Consider the following 8,501-nt stretch of genomic DNA (forward strand, 5'->3'; position numbering starts at 1 on the left):
TGGCCATGTCCCTGAGTATGGCACACCTTGTGCTTTTTGATACTCTAGTAATGTTGCAGCTCTGAAATATGGCCAAACTGATGGCAAATGGCATCTTGGCAGCTTCATGCTTGATTTTTCTCAGTTTATGGGCAGTTATTTTGCGCCTTTTTTGCCCAACACACTTCTTGCGACCCTGTTGGCTATTTGCCATGAAACGCTTGATTGTTCGGTGATCATGCTTCAAACGTTTGGCAATTTCAAGACTGCTGCATCCCTCTGCAAGACATCGCACAATTTTGGACTTTTCAGAGCCCGTCAAATCTCTCTTTTGACCCATTCTGCCAAAGGAAAAAGAAGTTGCCTAATAATTAAGCACACCTTATATAGGGTGTTGATGTCATTACACCGCACCCCTCCTCATTACAGAGATGCACATCACCTGATTTACTTAATTGGTAGTTGGCTCTCAGCCTATACAGCTTGGAGTAGGACAACATGTATAAAAGTATCATGTGAGCAAAATACTCATTTGTCTAATAATTCTGCACACAGTGTATTTATGTACATTTTACTGATTCTGATCCTGTACACATGTAGCAAGCCATGATTTGTAAAATTACATGACAGCAAGGGTTTCTACATTATGTTAGTAGCATTAAAGGGGTTGTCCAGGTTTGTGATGAAAGTTTCTATGTGACTGCAGACTTCTGAATCCTCAGTGTGCACACTGCACACTGTCAGGACTCTCCGATGCCAGCAGTGAGAGCTTGAGGGCATGTAACTATTGAGTGAGGCTGCAGACGTCTAATTTGAATGTGGCCGGAAGTAAGCAAATCGCATACTTGCAGTCCCATGACTACTTGCTCATGGCACGGGAAAATCATGACAGTGTGCAGTCCGCACGCTGTGAGAATTCAGAAGTCTGCAGTCATATAACTACAAATTTTCCTTGTCGAGCTGGACAACCCCTTTAATAATAAAAGTAAGCCCCGTAGCATGCCCAATCCAACAACCTGTAATATACTCAATGTAAGGATTCAGCTCTGCTTGCTAATTTTAGAAGTGGTCACATGACCACTTGCAGGTCATTTTAATACTTTGAATCACAATTAGCTTCTCTTCCTGCTTCTCTCTATGGGCTGTAGTATTTCACTGAACATCGAGAGAATTAGGAAGAGCAGCTCATCGGCACGTGTGAAAATGGCGTATGAGCGGTCACATGACAACTACTCAAACCGCATAAGCCGTGTATAGAAAGGGGCGCCAAACTGACCTCCTACTCCATGGACAGGAAAACCTAGATCCACCTCTGATACTGTGTATGGTATACCGTGTACAGACATCAGCTGCTATGTACTACTCCGGAGACAATACAATAGAGAGCACATTGTGATTTTCAGCAACCATTGCTGCCAGTGAGAACTTTCCCTTTCTTTATTTTTACTATTACTTGGCTGTCTTAACATTGGGATCAATAAAAAAATGTGAGTAACTTTATTTTCTGTGTATAAGTGTAAATCTGAATGTGGTAGAACAGGATACGATCCATGCTCAGTGGATTTATATCTAAATGCTACAGTTCGTGCTCTACTGTTACGGCTAAAAATGTTAACGTTATGGGGCCCCCACCAGATTTTCTGCCCAGGGGCCCCCACCAACCTTAATCTGGCCCTGCGTGTGTGTTTACTCTGCTACGCTTAATTTTCTGTCTTAATGACATCAATTCCTGCAAAACCGCAGGCAGCGATGAGCATTACCGCAGGTAAATCGCGGCTATACTGAGGGTATACCGAACATCATTTGCTACCTGCTGTATACCCCCGGTATTTCGCGATTACATTACAGTGAATGGAGTGAAATACTGGGGGTATACTGCAGCTACCTGTGTAAAAGAAGTGACATGCACATTTTCTCAAGAAAATCTTCAGAAAGAATTTTCTTGAGAAAAAAACGCAGCGTGCGCACAGCTATTTTTTCCCCATAGGATTTGCTGGGAAATGTCTGCAGGAAGATTACAAACATTTCTCAAGAAATTTCTGCAGCAAAACCGCGGGTAAAACCGCGGGTAAAAACGCCTAGTGCGCACAGGGCCTAAGAGCTGTGCTACTGCACAATGACAGCTAATATGCTTCAATGCCTGTAGGGCATTCTGTGTGCTTGAAAGAAAGCTATGAGAATTTAGATTTTATTCTCAACAAACGTAGCTACAGCTACGATGATCATGGATGGTCAATATGTGGTGACCTGAAAGTTCTTTCTTTACTCCTTGAACAGCAAGAAGGATACACAAAGTACTCATCCTGTTAGTGTTAATGGAACAGCAAGATAGGACTCAGCACTGGTGCTAAAAAAGTTGGCCAACAAGAACATCTTTGCAACCTGAACTAAACAACATAGTTGCGGAAAGTTTCGTTGATCCCACAAAGGTTCTCCTGCCACCACTCCACATTAAGTTTCACTGATAAAGCAATTTGTGAATGCTCTACCAAAAGAATGAGAGACTTTTAAGTACATGTGTACCAAGTTTCAGAGACTGTGCACAGCAAAACTGAAGGAAGGCATCTTTGTTGGTCTGGATAATCAGAAATTCATGAAGGACGACGTGTTCGGAGCAAAAATGAAAGCTGTTGAGAAAAGGGCTTGAGATTCTTTTAAAGAAGTTGTAAAGAAATTTCTAGGTAACAACAAAGACCCAAAATTTAAGTCCTTTGTGGAGAACATGCTGAAACGTTTCAAAGCCTTGGGTTGTCTGATGAATCTTACATTTGTTTTCAGTCCCATTTGGACTACTTTCCTGAAAACCTTGGTGATGTTGGAGAAGAGCAAAGATTTCATCAGGATATCAAGGAGATGGAACGACGATACCAATGTAGATGTAATATGAATATGATGTGGGACTACTGCTGGATGCTTCATAGAGAACATCTACAGGCCTTCTATAAGAGAAAAGGTATCAGGAGAAGCTTTGTAGAGAAAAGGAAAAGGGGTGTTGAAGTAATTTTCACTTCAATTAAAAGTTTCTGGAATTCATTGTATGACGCTGGTGAGAATTAAAGAAATACACATGTGATTTCCAAAGCTCTCCAAATGATTTTTAATGGGCATTATCTGTTTATAGTCCTCAGACATATAAACGTACCATGCATACAGTGCTGGCCAAAAGTATTGGCACCCCTGCAATTCTGTCAGATAATACTCAGTTTATTTTTGAAAATGATTGCAATCTGTCAGGACCGGGAGGACTGGTAGGCCCAGGAAGTGGATCCACTGGACCATGCACCCCACCGGAGGGCAGGGTACACGGCAGCCGGAGCACTGGCGTGGCAGGGACAGGTATAACCAGGTCACCAGGGTCACGGAGTTCTTTAAGACGGTACAGAATGCTGGTACAGGTAACAGGACACGGTACAAGGGGACCTGAGAACCTAGCTCAAAAGACAAGGCTTCAAGACACGTTGATCAGGCCCCGCCCACATGGACAGGCCAGTCTTATATACCCAGCACAGCCTCATGTAATTTCCTCCTGCAGGTGTGCTGGGCCTATAAGACCAGGAGAGTGGGCGCGGCCTGGTCCTATACAGAACCATGTGGCTAAGACTCAGAGTCAGACTCATAAGACCAGGAGCAGGACACAGGAGAGCACGAGCGGGGCGGTAGCCGTGACCGGAGGACACGTGGACCGGATCAGTGGTCACGGAGCGGTGCCGAGATGGTGCGACCGGGTCAATGGGTAAGGAGCAGTGCTGAGATGGTGCGACCGGGTCAATGGGTAAAGAGCGGTGCTGAGGCATCGGGAGCGTGACAGTACCCCCCCTTCTATGCCCCTCCCTCCGTGCACAGTACCCCAGGGCCACCCCGGATCGAGTCACCGGACCAGGAACCAAGGCAAAGGCGGGGAAGGATCGCTGACCACGTGCCGCCTTCTTGGCCGCACGACGTTTAGCCGACGATCTACCAGTAGTGGCAACGGGAAGCGGAGGACAGACAGAAGTATGAACGGGGTCGTGAACGACCGGATCGGGCGTCTCGGACCGGGTACAGGATATTGTCTCATTCTCAGTAGCCGGTGACATCGAAGTCTCAATAGCCAGGGACGGTGGAGCGACGCTAGACTGCGTCGTTTCTTCCTCAGGGCCCGGTGGTACCAAGCACTCAGGCGACAGGAGTTGTGATACGACGCTGGACTGCGTCGTCTCCTCTTCTTGTTCTGGTGGGACCACAGGTACAAGAGACAGGAGTTGTGGTACGACGCTGGACTGTGTCGTCACTTCTTCCTCCTGTTGTGACATGACAGGCCCAGGTGACAGGGACCGAGGAACAGGCTGTAGACAGGTATCCTGGCACAACGGACTCCAACGAGTGATTGCGCCATAGCGCCAACTGATGTCAGGGTCATGGAGGTGTAGCCAGGGCAGACCCAGCAGGAGCGCGGGAGTCATTCTCGGGATGACGTACAAAGCAATAGTCTCAGTGTGCAGGGCACCAACACAGAGTCTCACGGGTTCGGTGGTGTACCGGACGGGTTCGTTTAGTGGTTTTCCGTCCACGGAGGCAAACCAAAGGGGTTTAGCAAGCGGGATGACCAGTATTCGATAACGGTCCACTGTAGCTTGTAGAATGAAATTACCCACTGCTCCCGAATCAATGTGAGCCTCTGCCGTGAACTGGGTCTTCTCGGTCGTGACCTGGACAGTCTGTGTAACCGGGACTGAAGGGATTCCGGTACCAAGGGTGGCGGTTCCCACCATCCCTTGCACTTGGGGTCTACCTGGTCTCTCCGGGCAAGATCGAAGCAGATGTGTACCGCTTCCACAATAGAAACACAGGCCCCGGGCAAGTCGCTCTGCTCGGCGTTGTTCAGCTTGGCTCAGTCGGTCGATTTGCATGGGTTCGGAAGCGGAATCGTAGGACGGCAATGGCGGGGGAACGGTAGACCTCTGCGGAATGGAGATGTGACGGATTGGTCGTTTCTCCCGAGATACCTCCTTGGTTCGCTCTTGAAAACGGAGATCAATCCGGGTAGCTAGTGATACTAAAGCATCCAAGGTACGGGGAACATCACGACCGGCTAATTCGTCCTTAATGCGGCCAGAGAGGCCCTCCCAAAAGGCTGCCGTCAATGCCTCGTTGTTCCAGCCTAGCTCGGAGGCAAGCGTGCGGAACTGGATGGCGTACTGGCCAACCGTTAGGGTCCCTTGGTGTAGCCAGAGGAGCGAATAGGTAACCACGGTAGTACGTCCTGGTTCATCGAAGGTACTTCTAAAAGCCTGAAGGAATTCCCGGATGTCGGTGGTCACCGGATCCTCGTTCTCCCACAACGGATTTATCCAGGCCAGAGCTTCGCCTTCTAGGTGTGACATTAGAAATGCCACTTTTGCTTGGTCCGAAACAAACAGGGGCGGGAGCAGCTGGAAATGCAGAGAGCACTGGTTCAAGAAGCCTCTGCAGGTCTTGGGATCTCCCGCATAGCGAGGCGGTGCAGCGAGGCGGAGTTGCGAGGCCGAGGAGACAACGGGTTCGGACGTAGTAGCTGTACGCTGTGTAGATGAGGTCGAGGCGGCGGTCTGTAACGTATACAAGCGGCTGTCCACAGACGTCATGAAATTCAATATACGGGTTAAGGTTTCTCTCTGTCGCACCAGTTCCTGGCGCAGTTCAGCCAGTTCAGACGTCTGTGCTCCGGCGGAATCTATGGCCTGATCAATCTGTCAGGGCAGGGAGGACTGGTAGGCCCAGGAGGTGGATCCACTGGACCATGCACCCCACCGGAGGGCAGGGTACACGGCAGCCGGAGCACTGGCGTGGCAGGGACAGGTATAACCAGGTCACCAGGGTCACGGAGTTCTTTAAGACGGTACAGAATGCTGGTACAGGTAACAGGACACGGTACAAGGGGACCTGAGAACCTAGCTCAAAAGACAAGGCTTCAAGACACGTTGATCAGGCCCCGACCACATGGAAAGGCCAGTCTTATATACCCAGCGCAGCCTCATGTCATTTCCTGCTGCAGGTGTGCTGGGCCTATAAGACCAGGAGAGTGGGTGCGGCCTGGTCCTATACAGAACCATGTGGCTAAGACTCAGAGTCAGACTCATAAGACCAGGAGCAGAACACAGGAGAGCACGAGCGGGGGCGGTAGCCGTGACTGGAGGACATGTGGACCGGATCAGTGGTCACGGAGCGGTGCCGAGATGGTGCGACCGGGTCAATGGGTAAGGAGCGGTGCTGAGATGGTGCGACCGGGTCAATGGGGTAAAGAGTGGTGCTGAGGCATCGGGAGCGTGACACAATCACAAATTTTTTGGTATTATTATCTTCATTTATTTTGCTTACAATGAAAAAACACAAAAGAGAATGAAACAAAAATCAAATCATTGATCATTTTACACAAAACTCCAAAAATATGCCAGACAAAAGTATTGGCACCCTTAGCCAAATACTTAGTTGCACAACCTTCAATGAGTTTCTTACAATGCTCTCCTGGAATTTTAGACCATTCTTCTTTGAAGGGTGCCTTCTCCAAACTGCCATTTTGAGATCTCTCCACAGGTGTTCTATGGGATTCAGGTCTGGACTCATTGCTTGCCACTTTAGTAATCTCCAGTGCTTTCTCTCAAACCATTTTCTACTGCTTTTTGAAGTGTGTTTTGGGTCTTTGTCCTGCTGGAAGACCCATGACCTCTGAGGAAGACCCAGCTTTCTCACACTGGGCCCTACATTATGCTGCAAAATTTGTTGGTAGTCTTCAGACTTCATAATGCCATGCACATGGTCCAGCAGGTCAGTGCCAGAGGCAGCAAAGCAACCCCAAAACATCAGGGAACCTCCGCCATGTTTGACTGTAGGGACCGTGTTCTTTTCTTTGAATGACTCTTTTTTTTCCTGTAAACTCTATGTAGATGGCTTTTCCCAAAAAGCTCTGCTTTTGTCTCATCTAACCAGAGAACATTCTTACAAAATGTTTTAGGCTTTTTCAGGTAAGTTTTGGCAATCTCCAGCCTGGTTTTTTTATGTCTCGGGGTAAGAAGTGGGGTCTTCGTGGGTATCCTACCATACAGTCCCTTTTCATTCAGACGCCGACGGATAGTACGGGTTGACACTGTTATACCCTTGGACTGCAGGGCAGCTTGAACTTGTTTGGATGTTAGTCGAGGTTCTTCATCCACCATCCGCACAATCTTGCGTTGAAATCTCTCGTCAATTTTTCTTTTCCTTCCACATCTAGGGAGGTTAGCCACAGTGCCATGGGCTTTAAACTTCTTGATGACACTGTGCACCATAGACACAGGAACTTTCAGGTCTTTGGAGATGGACTTGTAGCCTTGAGATTGCTCATGCTTCCTCACAATTTGGATTCTCAAGTCCTCAGACAGTTCTTTGGTCTTCTTTCTTTTCTCTATGTTCAATGTGATACACACAAGGACACAGGACAGAGGTTGCGTCAACTTTAATCCATGTCAACTGGCTGCACGTGTGATTTAGTTATTGCCAACACCTGTTAGGTGCCACAGGTAAGTTCCAGGTGCTGTTAATTACACAAATTAGAGAAGCATCACATGATTTTTCAAACAGTGCCAATACTTTTGTCCACCCCCTTTTTTATGTTTGGTGTGGAATTATATCCAATTTTGCTTTATGACAATTTTTTTTATTTTTTTCCATTGGAGACAAATTAAATGAAGATAATAATACCAAAGAATTTGTGATTGCAATCATTTTCAAGAATAAACTGAGTATTATCTGACAGAATTGCAGGGGTGCCAATACTTTTGGCCAGCACTGTATGTGGTACCACTGCGGCTTCAGGCACCACAGGGTACTGCACCCCCATTAGGGTGTAGTACTTATCCCGAGTCCAGGAAAGGTCGATGCTGGTTTCCACGCACACAAACATACAGTTAGTGGGTTGCCCTCCCCAATGGGGACTGGGCCAGGGTCAGATCACAGTAGGGGGTCACTACAGCGGTGCGTTTACAGGACACCACCGCACCAGGGGCTCACCTATCCACTGGAACCGGGGACTCAGGGTCAGGGAGAAGCAACCATCAGGGGGAGTCAGGAGGACACAGTGGGAAGAGAAAGTTGACCTAGTGAGAGTAGTGAACTAGCCGGTGGCAGCGGCTGGGGGCAACAGCTCAGAACACACAACACAACTACCACAAAAGGAAAGAACAGCTCCAGACACAGAGCAAAGCGGACATGCCGCAAGCAGCTCTGTGGGCCAGGGCGTTCAACACCGTCGCTGGGGAGATGCAGGCGGCTGCTTCCACAGGTCTGGCGCTGTGGGAATACAGAAACCTAGGGCAGATATACTTCATGTTATCTACCAACTCTGCAAGGGTTGTAGGGAACGGCTAGAACAGTCACCGAAGCCGTCCCACCGAGTCTGAAGCAAATTGCATATAGTATCTGGAGTTGAGGACTAGCCCCATAACGGAACCGTGCTATCAGCATACAGAACAGGACACTTTACTGACACCGGGACCCTCAAGTGCTTTACTCCATGGGGGTCCGATACT

The sequence above is a fragment of the Anomaloglossus baeobatrachus genome, chromosome 4 (assembly GCF_048569485.1).
Source record: "Anomaloglossus baeobatrachus isolate aAnoBae1 chromosome 4, aAnoBae1.hap1, whole genome shotgun sequence".
Taxonomy (NCBI): Eukaryota; Metazoa; Chordata; class Amphibia; order Anura; family Aromobatidae; genus Anomaloglossus; species Anomaloglossus baeobatrachus.